This window comes from Lethenteron reissneri, chromosome 23, assembly GCF_015708825.2.
Source record: "Lethenteron reissneri isolate LAM-NWPU_2019-01 chromosome 23, ASM1570882v1, whole genome shotgun sequence".
In the NCBI taxonomy this organism is placed as follows: Eukaryota; Metazoa; Chordata; class Hyperoartia; order Petromyzontiformes; family Petromyzontidae; genus Lethenteron; species Lethenteron reissneri.
This window is the reverse complement of record NC_083801.1, coordinates 2,905,655-2,929,687: the sequence shown is the minus strand read 5'-3', so window position 1 is coordinate 2,929,687 and position 24,033 is coordinate 2,905,655. Positions and strand designations below refer to the sequence as shown.

The following is a 24,033-nucleotide window of genomic DNA, read 5'->3' as shown; positions in this document are numbered from 1 at the left end:
CTGTGTTGGATGTTGGAGGACCGCGTCCCCACTGTACAGCAGCTGTGGGATCTTGGTGAGGTGGCAGTTGTGGTACCAGTGCCCGTGATGACACATTCAACTGTTTTGTTTTAATATCGTGATCATACATTTTGAGTCAGGATATCAGATGCCCATGATAGAGGTTTTTGAGTTAGATCGCGTAAATATTAATTTGTCGTTAAACCCGCCACCAATTAAAAAGGTTTTTAATCACATAAACAAAACATGCCAAATCGTGACTAGTACAAATCGTGACTAGTACAGTTTTCCAGTATTTACAGCCAGCATCATCAGGCGACAGCTAATGTTGTGGAGACATCCTCCTGTTTCGGTCAAATAGAGGGATGCATGCCAATCAGGTGCGAAGGCCAGAGGTTATCCATAGGGTAATTATCAACTTCAATTATGCATATTCTTGGTTCTTTCGGTAAAGTCACGTAGAAGGGAAATAAAAAAAAACATAATAATTTAAATTTCTTTATTTTGATATTTTCTATTATTTCATTATTTCCCTTCTACGTGACTTTACCGAAAGAACCAAGAATATTAATTTTTTTGTATGTTTTATTTTTTCTTAAAAAAAAATTCCCTTCTACGTGACTTTACCAAAAGAACCAAGAATATGAATCCCTGCAGTCACGAAAGCTTTAAATCGAAATTCAATTATGCAGATCTGAGATGCCTAAAAATAGTGGAATTCCGCTTGTTTCACACCTGGTAACGAGAAAAAACAGCATTAAACTTGGCAGCGGTGGTGACATTTGAACGTAACACATTTGTCCAGAGTCACAGTAAAATCGGGTAAAGGGGAGGCAGGTTTGTAAAACACACTCCAGCAATTGCAACGACATCCTGAGTTAACCCGCCGCTGCTGACAAAAACAAAAATCATCCCACTTGAAGAATAGCAATCTTTGCGTTACAACACCACAAAGTAGCCCCCAAGACTGAAAATATTAAGACACGTTCACAAAAAAAGATGGGGGGGGTGGGGGGGGAAACATCCGCCCAGTATCAACTACTCAGTTTATCACAAGCTTTTAAATGTGACTTCACTACCGGTCGTTCTTAAGTCGCTCTCCTTCCCGGTGTCCATAGACGACAAAGGCAAACAACAAATCAGGAGTGGGAATATAACACGATTCTAAATGGTAACAGTGAGTACAGCTGTGACGCTCACAGATTCCGACTGCACAGAACCACTTGCTGTAGAATAGGCGGATTGTTTAGTAGCAGCAACAGCAGAATGAGCAGCAGCAGCAGACTGTAACAACGGCAGCTGCAGCCGGATGATGAAGTGATACACGCGGTCACACCTGAATAAAGTGGAAATCAGAATTTTAATCGACGTTTCAGAAACCCCATATCTTATGTTGTCAAAAGGAGTTTACATAAATGGATTCCAAATCCACCTGTGCACGTCTGCCCCTTCCCTCACAATAGAACCGAAGGTATTCAAGATCAGCGGCATTGTACAGCTCACTGAATCACGTGGCCACAGTCGACTTTTACAATATTTTCATACCCTCAAGATTAACGTTGTCACAATTGAGCCTCAGATATTCCGCAAATTACGCGGAGATGCTTACAATCGATCTCAAAATGTGACACCAAGTTAGGGAAATGTCCAGTCATGGAGTTATTGATGTTGTGCTGGCCTAATTAAACAGGTAATATGCCACAGTTTGCACATCTGAGCGTAACTAAAATCCATGTTCATTTGTAAGAATGTTATCTTGGAAACCACAAAGGGCAACACTGATTAACCCAAGGTGAGTATTTCACACTTTGCGTATTAGTGTAATATTCACCTTCTAGGAATTTTTACTATGTGAGTTTAAGCGTGGTGGAGTTGACTCTGTGGACAAAACAATTCCAGATAGCAGACCAGACCTCGTCTGAAAGAGGGTGAGACTTCATACCAGAGTCCTGTTCTGTGTGGTGTGGGCAGGAGTTTGTAGCTGCCAAGGAGGAAAAAATCTATTGAAATGTTATGATTTTGAAGTGCTCCCTCTTGCCAACCTGGCTTTGGTCATGGTGACATCTTGATATTGAATAATCCTAACATTTAAGTCACTGCATATCACCGGTCCTATTGTAAGTAAGCTGCAACGGATATTAATCTTACAAGGATTCAAGAGCGCTGCACAGAAAGTTAGGTCAGACATAAGTCCTTCCCACTGTGGCTGTAGGGCCATTCGCCATGGGTTTCGAGTTGTGGCATCGTCACGAGCGGCTTCCCTGGAGGCCTGCGCCACAATTGTTTACCTTCTCTGCGAGCGTTATAGAATCACACACGCGTTGAGCATTGATTAAGGCACAGCATTACATTTGCATTTCCGCTCGTGTCCATTGCAGTTAGTGTCATCGATGGGGGATTATCATGTCGTTAATTACTTGTTTCATTTTAATTTGTGTCCATTTTTACCAATTCACTTCACTTATATCTCTATCGTGATATTAGCAGATGTGCATAAAGTGAATCACTGTTCTTCCCGGAACAACAGAGCTATTTGTAGGATTAGGGATTGACCCGGGACATGACAGTATTGGTCGATGATGTAACTCGCTGACGAGCCCCTACTGGACATCTGTGAAAAAGAGCTTCATAGCTCATCAGATTCTTCCAGGATAAATACAAATTCTGAGAATAGGCCTGGCATCCTTTAAGGGCCTATGTTACCGGTTGCACTAAACTACACTGAGTGGCTCACCCTATCTGTTTATAGCAGTCATGGTCAACCTCGGAAGGCAACAAGCTTGACATCGTGCTTGTGCACTAATCATGACCCCATGCACCACTCAAGATGCACCTAGGCCAGGCCACCACGAGAGGCTGCACAGGACGCATACGGCCCGTGGGTTGCAGGTTGCCCACCGCTGGTGTATGCGCGGTCATAGGCTGGGAGAACCCCATTGAGTGCAAAATCAGACTTTCATGTGGGAGGTCGTTCAGCGCAACTATCGGTGACCAGGCAGTGAATTCCCAAGGCCAGCTTCCCTTAAATTCATTTCAAATTGCGGGTAGCATTTTGCGTGAAATTTAAAAGGCCACTTGTGCTTCTCGAAGTTCTGTGAAAACCTTGGGCAGTAGTCGCACCGCTCTGTTATTTTTTTTTCAAGTGGGAGCTTTGGCTCATCATGCTGCAAATAACAGTTGGAAAAAGTCCATGCAAAAAGACAATCATACAAAATGATATATGCAAATATAGGTCTGCAAACTACTTTGCTGTAATGACTTCTACAGGCCATCTGCATTTATCAAGCATACGATTTTCGCAAAGCTGCCAACATTGGCTTGATTAGGACTGTGCCCTACCACGCATGACACATCGAATTGGCTTTTTTTTCCTAGTTAGTAATATACCTAATTAGCATTTTCATCAATACTCGTTTATTGCATTTGTCACGTGCTCTGAGGCTTTTGCGTAGGCTCATGAAATGGAATGATGTTGATGGTGGTGGTAATGGTGATGGCACTGGACCCAATCTGTCCGCTGCACCTACCCTGCAGTCACCGTGGCCGCATGGAACGCAATGCTCGCATCGTGGCCCTGCACGCGACGCACAATGCTGTTCCAATGTTATACTTAACGTCACGCATTGTGCGATAGTCTGTTTCTCCCTGCTGCATTGTTTGTGCCTGCAACCAGCTCTGTGTTATGCGTTGCAATTCGCGTACAATGTGTAGTGACTGACTTGGAGGAAATTCTTTAATTAAGCACCGAGCACACTTTGTACACTTCATACAATACACCCTACACTGTTACACACTCTCTGTCTCTCGCTTATACGCAACTCTACACTGGTTACTAGCCTACACACAACAGCGGCGATGGTGACCATCTTCAACAGCAACGACGACGACGGGTATGCCACTCCAAACAACAGCCCCGAGCTCCCGCTCGGGGTCCCCTTTTATCCTTCCAGCATGGCCTCGCTCCGCCCCGGCCACGCCCCCCTTCTGGAACCTACTAGCGGGCTCTCGACGTGTCCCTTCCGTAACCTTTATCCTAGATCCCTTTCGGGTCTATCACGTGGCCTGCTGTCAGTCATGGCTGCTACAAGTTGCAGATTCCCTTCCCTGCCAGCAGGGCCAGATTAAGATTTTGTAGGCCCCTGGGCTACAGGTCCTGTGAGGCCCCCAGTCATATTTAAAAATAAAACAAAGTTAAAGAAAAAGAAACATTATTTTTACAAGGCTAACAACAAATAAAATTCAGCATTCACAAATGAAATAGCTTTTCACTTAAATCTCTGGAGGCCCTCCAGCTGACGGAGGCCACTGCGCTACAGCCCCTAAAGCCCCGTGCCTTAATCTGGCCCTGCCTGCCAGCAGCCAGCAGCCAGCGCTATGCTACATAGTGACCAATTCTATGTCACTACAAATGTACCGGTGATGTGTGCAGTCGAGTTTTGACGCGGCGCTGTGCAGTTGGTGCCCTGTTGCTGCTGTATGAAAAACAAAACGAGGTTTAACCCTTTCTGGCAAAAGACAGGTGTTAAGATGTTCAAACACCAAATAGAAACTTTTTGCAAGGAATCAAGTCTGCATTAACCACACGCACTTGTGGTGAACATGCAAACAAACCTGCTCTGATAATATATGGCAGTCTTTGAAACTGATTGGCCTACACGAGAGACAGCCTTCTTTATGGCCTAGTCTCACCAGTGTCAGACCAGAGAACGCCAAAAGGCAAACAGTGCAAAGACGATGCACGTACGAGAGCATTCATAACTCGGGGACAATGCCATATATTATCAGAACGTGTTTCTTTGCATGTTCACAAGTACGTGTGGTTAATGCAGACTTGAAACCTTGCAAAAGTTATCGATTTGTTGTTTGAACATCTTAACATCTGTTTTTATTGCCAGAGAGGGGAACACCTATTCTTATGTTCATACTTTGAACATAAGAAAGGTCCCGTGATATTGCTGCTGCATGTAGTTGTGTTTTGCAGTGCGTGTGCTGATGATTATTATTGTGCTCTGTGTTTGTTGTTCACGGGACAATGCTGCTGCTGTGGTGTTCATCTGTTGTCATTGAGACACGGAGTTCCTATCCCAGCCAGAAAATTACAACACATACCACAAAGACTTTGCAACCAACACTTTAACAGTGTCCATGATAACGTAATAATTTACACTGCCAGTAACGTACTGTACTGCCACATATTATGTAATTGATATATGCTTTGGAGGATTAACATTGATTGTGCATTTTAGTTAACATTTATTTGAATCTTGTGTCTAAACTACAACAATTAGAGATAATAAATGTGGTCATATTTACCACGGTTAAGTTATTCTGTACATGGGGAACATCTGATTCCAAATACAGGGGTATATATTTAAACTTTGAAAAAGAATGGATTTATTGAAGCAAAGCGGGAGCTCATTTACTGGACCAGTTGTTCCATTTTCTTTACTGCCTTTGCGCACTTTTTACGAGGTTCTATAGCGTTTTTACACAATCCGCTCGCTGTTTCGTATAAATTTGTGTTGTCTTTTTGGTCCTCACATAAAAGCCAAAAGCCACTGACCTGGGGCACCATAAATGTCAACTCAGGATATTAGAACACTGGTGTAATTACGGGTCGGAAATTAACCTGCAATCGGTTATTTTAAACGAGCTTCCACAGGTCACATCATTGTGCAGCACGGCGGCGGTGGCGGAATCCGCCGGGTTAAAGGCAGTGGGCCAGATTTGCCGAGCAACTTGGCGCTGGTGCTCTGGCAGAACCGTGGTGGGAGAACTCTGCCAAAGGAGAGATTGCATCGTCAAATTGACGTGCAACCGTTTGCCCGATTCGCCGGGCAGGAGGCGTAGAGGCCCATTGGGCTAAAAAAACTAAAACTGAGGAATGCCAAGGGGGGATTCAGAGGCCTTGCGAGTTGACATCCACACGTGCTCGCTTCGCGGATGAACCAAGCCGACCGCTCGGGCTCTGTCCATCTCACACCCCCACCGCACGCGCTGTCTTGGTGCTCCAAGTGCTGGCCATGGCTCCAGGGTGGGACTGAGTCAATTCCGCACAACAAACTCCCACTGCAGCACATACAACAATCATCTTCACTAAACTGGTTACATTTTTCCCTGCAGACAACCCCGATATCTTCTCCCCTGGCCCATCATCATTCTGCTGCTGCTGCTCCCTGTCCCTACCCCCCAGCTACGACCAGGTCTACCCAAACCCCTATCACTACCCCAACCCCTATCACTTCCCCAACCCCTATCACTATCTCAACCCCTATCACTACCCCAACCCCTATCACTACCCCAACCCCTATCACTACCCCAGCCTCTATCACTACCCCAACCCCTATCACTACCCCAACCCCTATCACTATCTCAACCCCTATCACTACCCCAACCCCTATCACTACCCTAACCTCTATCACTACCCCAACCCCTATCACTACCCCAGCCTCTATCACTACCCCTTACCCTGTCACTACCCCAACCTCTCTTTAACCACTCCACCACCTGTTCTCCTGTCACCATAACTACACCGCCACTTTTAATAACGACATTCTTAATGATCTCAACCATTATCATTGTACGTACACTTTAATAATTGTTGCAAAGCGCCTTGGAGTAAGGCGCTGCTGTATGAATCTATGTAAGAGATAAGATGAGACAATCGGTGGAAACTTTCCGCCATTGCTGGGCTCTGCCGCGGTGCCCACTTCCCATGAGGTTTGATTCGCGAGGAGACGCGCTAACGCACGTTCATTTTCGTGGCCATAAATTAACACATGCCAACTGATTTGTCTTTTTTTAATATGAATCAGTGCCGTAATGTCCAAATGAGCAAGGAGTGTGCCTGCCTACTTTACCGAGCTGAGCCAGTGGTGGAAATTACACGTTCCTGCAATGGGAGCCAGAGTCTCCACGTGACCGTCAGCTTCTAGAACTGGTTGTCAGTCGCACGCTATGTGACAGCTCCACCTCATCAGGGATCACAATCCAGTGTTTATTGAGTGGATTGTAGTCCTATCAAAATTGGTCCAGTGGCAATGCATGCTTTAAAAAAAGTCAATTCCCCCTCCCCCATCGTTTTCCCGACTGTGCTATTGCTTCTGTGTCACAGGATGAATAATCAATTTAGAACAATACTCTTTGGTTCTTTCGGTAAAGTCACATAGATATAAAATTAAAAAATCACGACGTTTCGATCGAAACAACAAGCGGTCGTCTTTTTACATTTTCTACCTACGTGACTTTACCGAAAAAACCAAAGAGTATGAATTCCTGCAGTCACGAAAGCCTCAAATCAAGATCAATTTAGAACTCTCACAGAACAGGGCATTGCCCTGTGTCAGATACCTCGGTTCCGTGGAGAGAGACGTGGCCTCTTATCTATACCAAGGGCAGCACTTTCTCCGCCCTCCGACAGAGATGCATGTTTACGACGCACACCTTTTAAAGGATGCTCTCTTAGGAGTACAAGCAAATAGCTCACATTGTACAGGCAGATACCTAAACTGCTTAAGCTGTGTGACATTAATTAGCCTTTCCAGTCGTGTGAAGGACTCACAGTCGTGTGATGGCAATGCATTGACTTACGACGACGTATGGGAGTGACATCACCAGCGCATTAAGTGCATTATAATGCCGCACACGGCCATACATTTAAAGCACGTTTCTCATCCATGAAGCTTAAAGTCATACAATGTAAGTGCTACTGTATTGGTAAAATATCCCAATGCATAAGTTATTTGAACAAAACGTCAACAATTGTTTTATTTAACCAGGTAAGGCCCACTGAGCTGTATAGCTCTTTTTCAGAAGTGACCTGGCCACAAATGGTCGCTGAACCAAGTGGCTTATCACGTGCAAATTTATAGTAGCCAAATACCCTATTTGCACCTTTCTAAATGTGAAGGGAATAAGTAATATTTAAAAATACTTTTTTTAAAAACACGCTTTAATGAAATGTACCGCACTCGTAATGGCAAAACTCCACGACTCCAGGAAGTGGCCCTGAAGCTTGCCATAACGTAAGGGGCCGTGGCCAATTACAGCCAATGTCAGTTGAGCGTGGACAAGCCGAAACATAACATATAAAAAAGATGGTTTAAAATTAGTATTTTTTATTTTCAATGATAGAATATAGTATTGTCATCAGTAAGACATAAGTATACGAAGTTTGCAGTCGATACCACATTGGAAAATGGGTTAAAATTGAGTTACAAGATTTGAGGATACGACAACAACAACAGACAGAGTGAGTTAAATAAAAGCGTGTAATAAAAACTGGAGGACCCGGAGAAAAATCCACGCGACCAGGGGAAGAGACATGCAAACTCCAAATATACAGGCATCAGGGTCGGGACCAAACACAAGACCACCTGTATACCAAGTGCGGGAGATCACATGTCTCCACCGTGGCACCCCAAACACTACCTACAAATTACTCATTTGGGATTTTACACAACAGCAACATCGCCCCTCCTGTGAAAACTTGAAAGGACACCTTCCTTTAATAGAGATGAGCCTCGGTGAGGCTTTTCTGGATAAATTAGCATAAATATAACAAATTAGCATAAATATAATAAATTATAATAAATATAATACAGGAACATCGTGGCCATACGCACCGTTGTGGTTTACTTCCACGTTAAAATGAACCTCAAAAGTCATTGTGCACGCATCTTAGATCATTATTTACAAGTGCTTTTAAGAATCCATTGTGAATTTTCCTGAAGTAACACAATAGGCCCTGATCTGTTTATAAATAGGTTCTCTTTATTTAGTTTCATTCAAATGAACACAATTTATTATATTTTAAAAAATGCTGTCGTTACGTGGCTCAGATCATTTGACGGCAGATGCCTTAGAGGTCTGTGCCAGAAACGTGTCAATCAAATGTACAACACATCTGCCAAGCAATCTGACATCAACATCATCTCCAGCTTATAAAGATCTCCATCGTCTGGAACAATGTTTGCACACACTCCCCCTAAATGTCAATATATCATTAATTTCTGTATATAAATATATCTCCCTTTGGGGGGCTAACGCCACGTCAGAGCACTACTGGCTATTCTCAACAACCAGTTCAGAGCGAGCTTGACTCATTCCGTGCAGATTCCGATCCGACGTTCCGTTCGTTGCCATCACTTTCAAAATCACGTCGGTGCATGTTTGTACGTTGAACCTCCTCTGCACCGTACCTAGCCAACCGTGCTAATCGGAGTTGCGGGGAAGGACAATCAAATCAGGCCAGTGATGACACGAGTAGATGTCACAAGCTCAGCACGGCATGGAGACACAAGGTCGCTAGGTCACTCAATTTGAACACCTTTAGTTTATAAAGAAAGAAGGAAGGAAGGTAAAGGTGCGGCCCTGCAATTGCTCACTCATGCCACTGCTGGCAGAAGGGCCACCACTTGGGGGAGCTCTGAAGAGGCACACTACAGGGGGTATTTGAACCTATCCTTCCACGCTGACCAAAGCATATTTGGAAGATTAATTCATAAATGACGTGGTGAAAATGTACACAGCACACAGAATGTTATATAACACTGCTTAACGTAACCTACCAATGCAGTGCCATTCTAAACTAAAATTAAGTAATGTTTTTATTTGACCAGGTAAGGCCCACTGAGCGATTTAACTGTTTTGTCAGAAGCGACCTGCCTACAAATAATAGTTCAACAAAGTGGCTTATCATTTGGAAAAGTGTAACAGCCACATACTCTAAACGCATATTTATTCTAAATGTGGAAGGGAAAAAAACGGAAAAATCCACGCGGAGAACATGCAAACTCCAAATATATAGACGTCAGGGTCGGGATGGAACCCACGACCTCCTGTATACCAGGCGAGGTAGTTAACATCTCGCCACCGTGGAACGCCAGCAGTGTCTGCTGGGGCACCAGCAAACACTTCTGTGAACTCATGCAGTGTCTGAGTGCAGTTTCATTTTGAAACAAAACGCAGGCACAGGTGAACGTCAGATGCAGCAGGGAGCAGGATGTGGTGGCAGGGTACTAAGCAAAATGGAGCAGAGAAAATAATAATGCACTCAGCAATACATAAGCAAAGCGTGCACTAGCACAGGTAAAATATTGAGCCTTTAAGTGCTTATTTGCGTGGGCAGAATGTCTCAACACGATTTTTACAAAAAAAAAACTCAAAAGACGACTATCAAACTACTTCAATGTCACGAATGATAGATAATTAGGTTTTACACTTGTTGAGGATTTTTTTAAAAATATGCATAAGGCAATTAACATTAAGGTCAAAATCACTAAAGTATTAAATTACATTTTCACGGATGACCAACTCCCTTCCTTCCCTCCATTGCACAGGAGTTTATTTTATTTTATTTCCACCACTAAACTACAGCAGTCTCAAGACCAGTGAGAGGGGAGCGATTGCCACTCTAAACCGAGTAGTGAGCGAGTGATTTACGAATGGTACACCGCCTGATTGTAACAGCAGAGGACCCAGAAAGCTGTTATAATCCTTTCATCGCAGTCAGTGAACTCCAGCCATTTTCATCCACGCATTGTTAACTCCCAAATGTGTGGGGTCAGCCAATGAATGCCAGTGTGTAATACCATTCTGGTAATTTTATGGTTTCAGATAACATTTGCCAATACAATATTGCTTCTGTAATTGAAGAAGCTTTCCACAATCACACGAGCCACTGTTGGGTAAGCCTCCTCCTGTACAGTCGATGTGTCGTGAAGCCATGGCGAGCCTTGGTGGGGTGGGAAGGTGATATCTGAAGCGTCTCTCTGCAGGATTTGCCGGGAAAGTTCACGCTGACGTTCTAACTTCCAGAGGATCTACACAATAACATGCGCGCAGGGCGCAATACGAGGCTATATTTTATTGCGTGCAAAAATGCCACTTTGCTGACTCTGCACCTGAGCATATTTGCTATATCATAAAACGTTCATATATTGTATTACTTTGTAATTTATTGCCTATCTTTTTTTTGTTTCGTTGGCTATGTAAACATTAATTTTGTCCCTATAAACCGCTGGCATATTGGGCAACATTGTATATCACGTTAAACTGCTGAGATGAGCTTATTTTCTGCAAGTTTATAGTAATATAGGGCTTGTCCCGACTCCTGAAATTACACATCTCCGTGTGACGAGACTCCTTTACAGCCAGCATAAAATGCGTGCAACCCAGCGAAAATATTAGTTCACTTCACAATGAAGTGCGTGTACACACATAGTAGCTATCTTCGTAGTCTATGGAAGCCGGCGTAACAGGCCCATCAACAGCAAATGTGTTTATGTGAGCATCGACTGACATGGTCAATAAGCCTATAAAATAGGCCTACTACCCAATAGAGCAGTGTTGTAGGGCTGTATTTTGCTGATGATCTCCAATGTGAATGAAACTGAATGCAGTTTTTGTTTGCATTTGGTTACCTTGGAACGCCTCGCTGAGTATCAATACTTTTGCAGGAAGGCCTTGCCAAGTTTTAGTAGTTGGGGGCGATGTTGATGCTACTGCTGCTGTGTGTTTCCAATTGAGTCATTTGCGTGTAATTTTTGCATTGGGATGGTTGGCCACATAGTTACCGTATGACTCTACTGCTGAAATGTTTAAATGATCGTACGTTCAGTGTTTAAAGGTGGATTGATAGATCCGCTGTGCATATGTACTGTGTATAGAACATCACTCTATGTGCTCTTCTCCAGTCTCTCTGGAGATACAAAGTCCTGCAGTACATCACATTCACGCACGTTTGTGTACAGTATATGATAATAAAGATGACCCACATTTGACCTCTGACCGATATTTAGGCTTACACAGTTTCACGTCGAACAAGCTAATACACTTGATTTTTTTTTGCCATTCTCAAACCTTTGAAAATAAAATATTCATCCTTCTGCTGAAAACTGGAACATAATGATCCATTATAAAATATTATTTCTTTAATACGTTTTAGTAAAATGGGTGATGGAGTGACAGTGCAATGATTAGCACACTGCTCTGTGAGCGGAATTCGACCTATAAACACTTCCTTTGTACTCATTCTCTGCAATGTTGAAGTTGTTGTCTTTGTTTTGCTGCTGCCATGCTCACAGTTTGCAGCATCACGGATCTCTCCGCGTAAAATAGCCGGACAACCACCGCCATCATCATCATCATCCGTGTAACAAATCAAAGTAAACTTAAACCTATGGCAGCGTCGGTGACATCAGCTCACGCCAGACTGCCACTTCTCTTTGGGGTCATCCAAAGGGTTGTTGTCCTCAGCAGAGGGGGTAGGTCCTCTGTAAGATTGGACCTTATTTGCAAAGGGGGGCTGATAAAGAGTGATGGGATGATTAGGGTAAAGTGGCTTCTGTTGGGGTGGGGGGTGTAGTCTGACGGTGCGGCCTCAGCACTGTCTGTGCGTGCAGCTCAGGCTAATCCATTGTGGCAATAAAGGCTTGCCGAGGGAGGGTTTATCCGAGGGTTATCTCACGCCCGCATGTGTCACAAACCAGCAGAGATGTCCCACGCTAATCCGTTGTCACGTAAAATGTGCCAATGGGGCGTAAATGTTATCTTCATGTTACATTTTCTAATCTTAATTTTGCTTTGCAAGGAATTTATTGTGCTCTCGCTCTGCCACCCCCCGTCAGTGTCAGTGGTCGCTTGCATGTGTGTGTCCTCGTGGTGGTGTTTGACGTGGTGCTGGTGGCCACCCACCACCTCGTGTGCCACAGTGCCGGCCTGCGTAGGTGCTGCTACTCGCGAACAGGCACTTGCCCCCGACAGTCGGTTACAGGCTACACGGGGGGATCTTTGTCTCTGTTGTCGCCACAACTCGAACGCACGTGTTGTAAATAAATGTAAGACACGAACGAGGCCACGTTGTATTTTAACCGCCCGGTGGATGTCTTGTCAAGGGAGCCGCGCATCACCCAGCGCTACAGAACGGCCCCACGGAATTTCTGTAGATATCCCAGAACTACCCTGTAGAGCTTCATATTACCATTTCAAGTTACCTCTTATTAGCACGCGGGGGCAATAGTTTCCCCTCACACACCCAACTGACTCCTAGAGCATTTCTTTACTGTCAAACTACCATTTCTAATTGTTCGAGGTGGAATTTAGCCAACTTTAATGTGGTGGGTTGTGTTTTTTAAAATATATTTACAGTCGGCGGTCACTTGGCTGAGACCATCGACCGCAGCCGACTTGAGAATTAATTTTGATCGCTGGTGGCTCGCCCAGCTGCTCAGCAGTTGGGCGGCAGCCCAGCGCCCTGTCACCTCGCAGCTACCCAACAACCCGCACCAGGGAGGTGTTCTGCTATTTTGTGCACGGCTTTATCCAAGCCATGAGTGAGTTGGTTAGCTATATCCGCAGCTGCTGCAGTGTCATTTATTTCTTTCATGCACATAAACAAGCCTCAATCTCCAGCATGCGATTATAGTTGTGGGGGAGAAGGTGACACGTCGCTACGTGTGAATGCCAAATCGGTGGCCGAATTCCCGACCAAGGTATCTTTGGCCTAATTAAGCAAAAGTTATTTTGTTTGTTTGTTATATTTGTGTGCACTTTAATGCATTTACCACAGCAGTATTTCCACCAAACTAGCCTTGGTCTTTTTAGTACATATTTTAGTGCTCTTCAACCTCAGATGGAAAATGGATTACGATAAAGCAGCTGCCGTGCCAGAGTAAACAATGATAAGAAAGCTCCTCATTATTGATTGGAGTAGGCCCAGACATCAACTGACAAAGCGACTTATCTTCTAAGATACAGATGCTGTGGACATGACCTTGCCAGTGAAGATTCTGTGTGAGACCAACACCCCCAATTAGCATAAAAACATTTGCAATTCTCCAATTCCCATTTAAACATTCATTTTCTAGAGGGCAGATGCAATTAAATTTAATGGATGTTCACTCCGAGGCTCTAAAATAACAATGTCACCGGTTTTAATCGTTATGGTAAGCACGCCGATGCTGCATGTTACACACAAAGTGCTAGCCACAAATGAATCACAATACCCTGCTCATCTCGTCAAGAAGCATAAACCATTAGGCAAACTCTGGTCATCCTCGCAGCGGCTTCTGGCTAACCGTCGAACAAAGATGTTCATCGCACCGTGCACTTTCATAAGCGCTTCTGCGGCCATCAGGAATGCTCCTCCTTCGGATATTATGAAGCTACTGGAGCTATGTACATTTAAATCTAGATTGACAAAGAGTTTCTTTAGAACTGATTTTTTTGTTTAGTTTGTTGTCCCTGCCCCACTACCGCCGATTAGCGCGGTTGGCTAAACGAAGTTCAACATCTACAGACATGTTTGCATTAACAAAAAACATAAACGCATCTGGAGTAGTTTGACAAAGCCCGTAAAGGGCTTCAAGAGTGGAGTTTGTTTTGGAGGAAACCTTTTGAGGCTGTAAACACTTTGTCCTCACGAATTAAAGTGAGCACGCTGATCTACGTTCGTGTTCTTGCCATAGCCGCGAAGTTTTACACCAAAAAGCACCCGGGAAGGACTTACATAAGTAAAAAATGTGTTTTGATCCAATAAAAACAAAAAGTTACAAACAGTGTGGCAGTGATGAATTGGTATACTACTCTACTCAAGCAAGATCAAAAGGTAAACATGTAACAATTGCTAAAAGCTTTTGCATTACTGTGTTCTTCAAATCTATTGCAGTACCTATAAAGAAAATGTATTTGCCGAGCACAGGACAGGCCCAACAGCTAAAAACGTCAAGGGTCAGCAACAAACAGCAGAACTCTCACGAGCAGTGCGTGTGCTGAGAACTTGAAGGGCCGACAGAGATAACTTATCGTGCAACTTCTGGGGCACACGTGTCAAGCACAATGCATGGTAGAACCATCGGGACCACAGGGCTGAGAGGGATGAAGATTGGATCTGTCCCGTTGTTGGCGATCAGGCCCACCACTGTCGTGTTGTCGGTGAACTTGATGATGGCGTTCGAGCCGTACCTGGCTGTACAGTCGATAGTGTAGATGGAGTACAGCAGGGGGCTAAGTACACATCCTTGGGGGGCACCTAAGTTGACGGTCAGGTAAGATCAGGTGTTATTCCCCACCTTTACCTTCGCCTGAGGTCTTCCCGCTAGAAAATTCCAGCACCCAACTGCAGAGGGTGGCATTCACACCCAAGGCCTCCAGTTTGGAGATTAGGATGGAGAGCACTATGGTATTGAATGCTGAGAACAACATTGTCACAGAGTTACCCTCCTTCACCTCCAGGTGGGAGAGTGCAATGTAATAACAATATCGTCGTCCATGGACCTGTTAGTGCGATACGTAAACTATAGGGGGTCCAGTGTATCTGGTAGGATGGATGTGTTTCTTGATTGCCCTCTCGAAGCACTGCATGATGATGGGGGCGAGCTCTATGGGTCTGTAGTTATTAAGGCACGTAATTTTGGCCTTTTTGGGGACTGGAATGATAGTAAAGGTCTTGATGCATGTTGTAACAACAGCCTGGGCAAGGGAAAGGTTGAAGATGTCTGTTAACACAGGGGCAAGCTGGGGTGTGCATGCCCTGCGGACACACCCCGGTATCCCCTCTGGGCCGGCTACCTTGTGTGTGCCAACCTGCCGGAGGATCTTTGTAACCTCGCCTCTGTTGAGTCTAAGAACACCTGCAGGAGAGTTGTGGTCGGTGCGATGGGGGGTAGATGGAGGTGGGGGACATAGGGGGAGACAGGGGGGACTGTAGAGCTGGGGGTGCAGGGATTGCTGCGTTGGCCTCGAACCGTCCGTAGAAGGTGTTGAGCTGGTCGGGGAGGGAGGCGTTGTTGATTGCCTCGCAGCTTATTGTCCCCTTGTAGTTTGTGATGGACTGTAATCCGCGCCGCAGGCTCCTAGAGTTGGAGTCACAGTACAGGGCCTCCAACTTTTTTTCTGTATTGTCTCTTGCTCGCCTTGATGGATTTTCGGACCGCGTATTTGGTTCTCCTGCTTTCAGTAGGGTCTCTGGATTTGCTTGCTTTGTGTCGGTACATCAATGCTGCTTTGACTGCTGCGTTTTTAACCCAGAGATTATCTTTTGGGTAAGAATGGACTGTCTTGGTTGGCACAGCAACGTCCATTCAGAACTTGATATGATCTAGCACACTGTCGATGCAAATTCCTCCACTCTGTCGTTGGCCGCATCCCTAAACATATCCCAGTCTGTATCCTCCAGGCCATCCGTGAGTCTGTCATCTTGCTTCTTCTGACCACAATTAGACTACTCCTGTAGTGGGAGCCTGTTTGTTTAAGAGAGGGCAGTACTTTGACAGCTGCACGATGACTTTGTCATCGGACTTGCTGAGCGCTGGGCGGGAGAATGCCTTGTAGGCGTTGTTCAGCATTGAATAACAATGATCCAAGATGGCGTCTCCTCTGGAGTTGAATTTTACATGTTGGTAAAACTTTGGGAGTACGCTCCTAAGGCTTGCTCTGATAAAGTCCCTAATTATAATCACAGCAGCTTCCGAATGTTTGGTTTCCAGTGCAGAGATTGTTTTGTGCGATACGTCCATAGCCGGCGTGGTGTTGACGCTCCGAGGGACGTACACAGCGATCAAAACAATCGCATGAAATTATCTCCAGAGTTATTGAGGGCGGCATGATAGGATCACATCTGGTGAACACAAAGACGCTTTGACGGAGACATTACTCACGTTACACCAAGATGAGTTGATCATCACACACAATCCGTCACCTTTTCCGTTTGTGGCGAAAAGGAGAGAAGCCAGTTAGTCCAATGGATGCGTCTGTGATAATTCCATTTGGCCAGCTTTCCTTGAAACACAGACCATTGCAGTCTCGTGTCTCCCATTGGAATTCGATCTTGGCCCGCACATCATCCAACTCGTTAACCAGGGACTGTGCGTTGCACAAGAATATGCTCGGCATTGCAGTATGGTGAGGACGTTTTCTACTCCTCATCTGAACACCGGCTCTTATTCCGCGTCTCTCGTCTTATGCTGTTGTCCGGTAAACAAAGGGTCGTCTCCGGGCAGGCAGCATTGGGTAAGCAAGCGACGCTCTTCTTCCCGATGTCCAATAAAGTTTGTCTATCATAGGTAATGATTGCAGGTTTGGTACACATTTCTGGTGAGAAAGTTAATTCAATAAAACTACAATCAATTCCATTAAACGCTAAAATCTAACTGCGGTGAGAGCCAGTCAGGAGACATGCTGCTGCGTTGAGCGCTATCGCAGGGACTGTAGGTCACATTGATATGTGAGCCGGTGTTGAGTTGTTTTATTTAAAAAAATACAGCTGTCCAATACTCTACCTGTCACTGATATGGTAACAAATATGAATCAACATAGCATATTACAGTAATTACCGTATGCCACCTTGAACACAATTGGTTCATAAATTACACCATGTATGTAGGACATTTGCGTGGCAAGCATATGACATGCACTCAAGCGTTTAAAGTTTGTAATTTATAATTAATGAACATACGCTATTGATGTGAATACATATATACAGTGTATATAGTGGCACAATGGTGCAGCTAGCGGCTTGCAATCAGAAGATTTCTCATTTAAATCCTGGTTGGAAAGTTAACTCGCCATCATCATCATCATCATCATCCTAAAAGGATCGACAAAATAAGTACCACTTCATGGGGAGGTAAACAGTGGTTGTCCCATGGATAAACTTGTCCCCCGCCATAGGAACTTGGAATTTCCACTGCTGGTTCAGGGCTGTTAACGGTTGATGATGAGCGTCGCTCTGAATGCTCACTTGAGCAGGATATCCCCGTCGACTCGTTGACGATGCACACACACCACGGAATATAGGAATGTCTCTCACGCAGGGATCGGCAACCTAAACAACAAGAAGAGCTGTGATTTTCTTCGAATTCAGTAACCACCCCCCCCCCCCACTCAATTTTCCAAGAGCCGCAATGCATGTGAGTAATGTCACGACGCGGCCCTTAGAAGAGTCGCGTGCGACGCCGGACCTCCTGCTCTTCTTACAGGAGGAGGCAAGGAGAGGATACGCCTAGCACGTGGGTGCCACACGCGTGTGTTAGTAGCAGTAGCAGCAGGACAACGATGCCTCAGTTAACGACGTCACTTGTCTAAGCTCATGATGCACAGCTTTGGAGGTCTGACACGGCAGTGCTGCTACCAACCAGCACACAACGCGCAGTTAATGTTTTAAGGGGCATGCTTTTTTCATAATGACGAACACATATGCTGTCTGCGATTTAACTGATTAAACCAGGACGTGTGAAACCTGAGAAACCTGAGAAAGCTCTGATTGAACCCATACTCACCTGATCTGTGGCTGTTTCTGTACATCTAGAATTCACTCATTGGGTGAAGCAATTTTCTACAAATACTACATTGATGTTTGCTATGATCAAGCAGCTTGTAGGAATACAGTACTGTAGATCTATTTTAAATTGAATAATAAGGGCATACAGCGGAATAATAAAATTGAATGGTAAATAGTATAGAGTAGAGTACCACTGCATACTATTTTTCAATGTAAAGGTAAGATGATAGTGTTTTGTGTATTTCATACCTGAAATCAGGATGTGAGGATAATCGTTATTTGTGTCATCCACACACATTTCCATATGCAGTTGGTCCCTCCAACATGAACACGAATATGCCCATGGGTGTTTGTCTCTGTATCTGTCCGTTTGCACGTGAGCCTTTTTCACACGTGTGTGCGCGTGTTTCTCCTTCTTTAAACGTGCAATTCGTGGACCTGGCCACAGCGACAGCTTTGCCAGCTGAAACACCCACAACTGACCTGCCAGTGCCCCGTGATTGTTATCCAGGGGTTGACTCAATTTGGATTGCACGTGGCAGCATTGTGAAAACTTTGGTGGGACGCTCCTGAAAAAACAGTGTTAAAGACACAGTGAGGCTTCCCCGGCTAAACAAGTGTAATGAGCAACTCTTCGTAATTCTAACGGCATGAGTTCGATTCTCGGCCAGCAAAGCAGGCTGTTTTCGGCAGCTGATTGAGCTTGGATGCGCAGCCACTGCTTGCCCAAGCACCCTTTTGATCGGCCAGATGGAGAGGGGCAGGCAGGAGCAGGAAGCACGTGATGGCGAAGAGGTTGGGTTGGCGCAGTGCAGAAGAACTTAAATCGCGTGGCTCGTTTTGGCACGGCCTGGTATCAGTGGTGTCAGGAGCGGCCTCTATGGAGTGAGCTCGTGATTGATGTTGCTGCTGCTGCTGCAGCTTGTGGCATTTGCCTTCCAGCAGCAATTAGAAGAGGGGGTGGGGGTACACACCGATGAGCAAAGTGTTCCACAGCGCAGAGATAGCAGAGTGGAACAATAGGAGGTGCCACTTGTTGCAATTACAACAGGGCGCTTCTGACCTGTGATGTTGGGCCTGCCCTGTCAAATTTTTGTCATTGGGTTTGTGTCTTCGTGTGCACCAAGCCTGTGCCACAGGTACCTTGAGCACAATTCACATGGGTGTAAATGATTTATTTTGGGGTCACAACCAAGGGGGCAAATGTTGAATAGCCAAGGGGGAGAGGGAGGGGCTATGACATCGTGTAATTGAGGGGCCACAACATGTGGCTTCGTCTCCCTGTCCAGACGTTTCCTCAACGTTCCCTGACCGCCAATTGGTGGTAAATCGCACCTGGTTTTATTTGTGCATATGTCCATTTTCAGGATGTGCCTATGTGCACACAGAGATGGGCTGTCATGGCCAGCAAGGCCTTCTCTGCTGGCCTAGAGATTTCAGAATCAGAAAATTTTATTTTTATTATAGATTTTTTTTCTTTCAGTAATGCTATGTGCATTTGATAAAGTTCGTTCCCATCAGTCTATTAACGTAATTTCATTGCTCCTCTCTCCCTCAGTTGTGCTGCTTCCAGTGCAGCTCATGTAAATTAGAGGTTTTATCCAATCAGATTTTCGACCTGTGCTGTCTCCGCATCTCGAGTGAAAAATCTACCCTGAGGCCTTCAGAATGACGAGTGAATCCCCTCTGCTGTTGAAGCAAATGGGGACGATGTTGTTGATTGCCATATTCTTTAACCAATCAGATTTCGAGTTTGCCATTTGGGCCTATTCTTTGACACGCCGGAGCCTTCTAGCTTGCCTAGCCGCCAACGGTAGCATTTTTCACGTGGTGTGATCGGAGGGCCAGTTAGCTAACTGAAGTAAAACTAGCTAGCACGTATCGTAGCATAATCTAAGATTTTTACTTTCATTCGTGACGTTTAGATTTTTAGATGTAGTGCTTTAGATTGTTTTTTTTTCTGTTGGGAAGCCTGTTGAATCCTGATTATGTTATTTGTGTTTTATGGCATTTCTGCTTGCTTGGTAGTCGTATGAGATCATGTGACTGGTTGTTCTCGTTTCATTGGTAATGACATTGATTTAGGATATGCAATGTCTATTTGTGATGCAGCATCCTGTCATGCTGTGTAATAATGGTACATCCTTGATGGTTTTAGTCACCATGTATGAATGGCTCTGCAATTAGTGTATTGTAACCCTCATAGGTGTTAAGCCTCGTGTTAAATCACTTTATTCCACTTGATAAAGGTTACTGTCACTGTGAATATGGGGTGGTTACGTCGAATGACAAAAGCCTATAGCCCCAGTGTCATGGTGACGTTGTTCGAAGGCAGTTTAATTGCGGGAGGATAGCACTGAAGGCCTCGGTGTAAAATACACGGACCCGCCACTGTGTGCACAAATAATAATAACGACACGTAGAGTAATATAAATACCTTTGCTTCTAATGGAATTCTGAAGTGCATTGTTGTATTCACATCGTTTACACATGTGCAGGATCACTGTACTTATGACAGTTCATAAACAATCCATGACCATTCACGGAAACCATGCTCACCGACAGAGCCACGTTTTGAGGAGTGACTTCAAACATACTCTTTGGTTCTTTCGGTAAAGTCACGTAGGTATAAAATAAAATAAATGAAATCACGACGTTTCGATTGCAACACAAGCAATCATCAGGTGGGAAAACCACAGCAAGATTTTTTGTTTGTTTGCTGAAGTGGGAGAGAGATGCGGTGGTAAGAGGTTATATAGGTAAGAGAGGGGGGGAGGGGCAAGGGAGGGGGGTAGGGGGAGGGGAGCGTTGCGTGGACGCTAGGAGAGGGACGTGAAGCTGGACGGGGGAACCAAAGAGTATGGATCCCTGCAGTCACGACAACTTCAAATCTAGATTGACTTCAAACTTCACACAAAATCGCCAGCACCAGACAGATTGGACGGGAGAATTGCCAGGAGATAAAGAGTTTGCTGCTGATCGCAGTCTCTGGGATGGGATGCGTGGTGTGATGAGGAGGGCCGCTCACAACAACGAGCGGAGCGTCAGGTGGATAAAGCACAGCAAGTTGTCACAGTAGGGGGCACAGGTGGTGCATCAGCCAGTCATCTCAGTCAGTCGACCCGTGGCAACTGGCTCTTCCCCGTAACCTCCTGCCAGTGGGCGTTCGACACTTCACGTGGCCTCAAAGTGTACATAGCCTGGCGCAAGCGTCGTGGTGATGTTACCGCCACTTAGTGGCGAATGGCGGTTGTTGAGCATGATGCAAGCCTATGGAGTGAAAACCACACGTCTATGCAGTGTGATTCACTGACCGAGTTGTCCTACAATCAGAATTTTACCAATTGTAGTTTGTCTCAGCCTGCCAACACCACCACAGTCAATGAAATGGGCACCACTTTGTGGTAAGTGAACGGTGGTTCTCCGATGGAGAAACTGGTCTCCACCATAGGAAGGTGGAGTTTCCACCACTGGCTCAATGCAGCTGGCAGAGATGGGTGCCTCCCTGAGAATTGTTTGAGCACGGAGACACTTTGACTTTCACAGGACATTTACCACATTTTCCCCTCTATATCAATGGTCTCTCTGCACCGCTAACCCTGAGGCATTAGCATACATCATGATTGAAAGAAAATGATGAAACAAAAGTCACGTTATCTACAATATTACAAAGAATTAAAACATCTAATGAGAAAAGTCAAATACTGTATACTGCATTTCCTGAAACTGTTTCATTCTGACTCACGTGTATATCTAAAATGTTCACATATTGTGATGGAGATAACGTCTTAGGATCCAGCTGGTAATTTGCAATGGCTGTCTGAGTCTCATTGGTAATTATGCTGAATCTTAATATTCCCAGAACTCCTTTCACCTCGTGTCACTTCATATAAACATCCGTGAATGCATACGTTTAAAAGGCCAGTTGTGTGTTTAATGCTATTGCATTGCACGTGCATTTAAGCCACGTGTATGTATCGTGCCACATCTGTATGTATGTATGTTGAAATTATTTCGCAACGTGCGTAGCCAACCGTGCTAATCGGATGTATGGGGGAAGGACAACAAACTAAACACAAAAAGCAGTTCGAAAGAAATTAGTTTTCAATTTAGAAAATATATTTTTAAGAGAGATCTCAATACTTGTTCCTCGCATGCTTATGTCAGGGCAATTATTATTCTCTTAATAATTTTACAATTTGTGGGCAGTTGGCAATTTAGGAGATTTGGAACACTGCACAAACACACGGTGGCCCCGTATTGCGAATTGAGTCGCGGATACTTTACACAAAAGGCTGCACTTTCACCGTTCCTCGGGAAATCCTCAGGCGGCAGCGGGAATCGAAGCGTCAACTCCACGTAAAACGGTTCGTTGGCGAGAATGATGATCGCCTGGCAATGCAGCCACCTCCATCCGGAGTGGGTTTTCCTGAGGGGGCACTTGGAATTTTAACTGTACAGCCCCACAGTGCCCGCCTTGGTTCAGACAAAATTAATTATTGACCTCGTGGCAGTGGCCTCATGTTTCTCGTTTGTTAAAAAAAATTTGAATTCCAGGTAATTGAGGCTTGTGTAATCTGCAGACTGTGCCTTTTTAGTGCATTTCATTGTTTTGAAAAGCAAAAATGAGCCGAAATACTATTTTTTAAGAGGGTCCTGCTGCATTGTGATGTTTGATCAACACCAGTTACGTTGTATGCATTTAGCTATGGGAGGAAAACGAAGAACCCTGAATAAACCCCATGCAGACAAGCGGGAGAACAAACAAACGCCACTGAAAGGCACCAGAGTCAGAAGTCGAACCGAGTCCCCTTTTTTGCTGTGACCACTGTGCGACCCAACTGCCCAAGCTGATGTTTAGATATTAAATTTGCATACTCTACAGACATATATTGTACTTCTGAATGTCTGCGTGACAAGGCATGTCTTGTTATCACTGATACAGATATTTGACTTGAAATTACGCTGTAATTGTTCCTGATAATCTAAATGCTGCAGTCATTTTGTATGCATAACACGTATACATGAATACCTCCCCGTAATAAAAAAAAATACTAAACTAGCGAAAATACTGATGTATATTTTCTCCCCGGCTTAGACCACATTAGTAGTTTTTTGCCAAAATTATTTTTTATAACTTAAAACTAACTTTTACAAAAATGTGAGTTTGTCTAACAAACACCATTGTCAACAGGAAGGTGACCAGTCTAGGCATGTGTCATTAAGCATTCAATACAAACAATGCTTAAGGGATTGCATCGAAAGTGGTTTATAAATACAAAAGCTTACAATGCATTAACACCTTTTCCTGAAAGGGATATGGCAGCTGTAAAGTGTTAGAAGCCTGCGTTGATGCATTCACAGCAGAGGCGTTGTATCACTTCATTTGTTATTCATCACCACTGCTAGCTTTTGTCCGTGCCATGGCATTTGTGATGCCATCACATGAAGGAAATGGTGACAATGATAACGAAGATGATCACGGTAGTGATGATGACAATGATATTGATCGTGACGATGCTGATGATAGTGGTGAGGCTGAAGATGAAATTGATGACAATGATTATGATGGTGATGAAGATAATGATAACGATAGTGATGATGCCAATGATGTTGATGATTATGATGATGACGATGATGTTGATGACAATGATGCTGTTGATGGTGGTGATGCTGAAGATTAAGTTGATGCCAATGATGATGACGGTAACGAGGTTGATGTTAATGATGATGCCGATGTTGATGACGATGAC

The 24,033-nt window shown here is 44.6% G+C and overlaps 1 protein-coding gene across 1 annotated transcript in view; it reads left to right on the top strand.

Annotated features, from left to right (window-relative positions):
* Positions 1 to 24,033, top strand: part of LOC133345849 (mitogen-activated protein kinase kinase kinase 13-like) — a 138,441-nt gene that overhangs the window by 65,113 nt on the left and 49,295 nt on the right.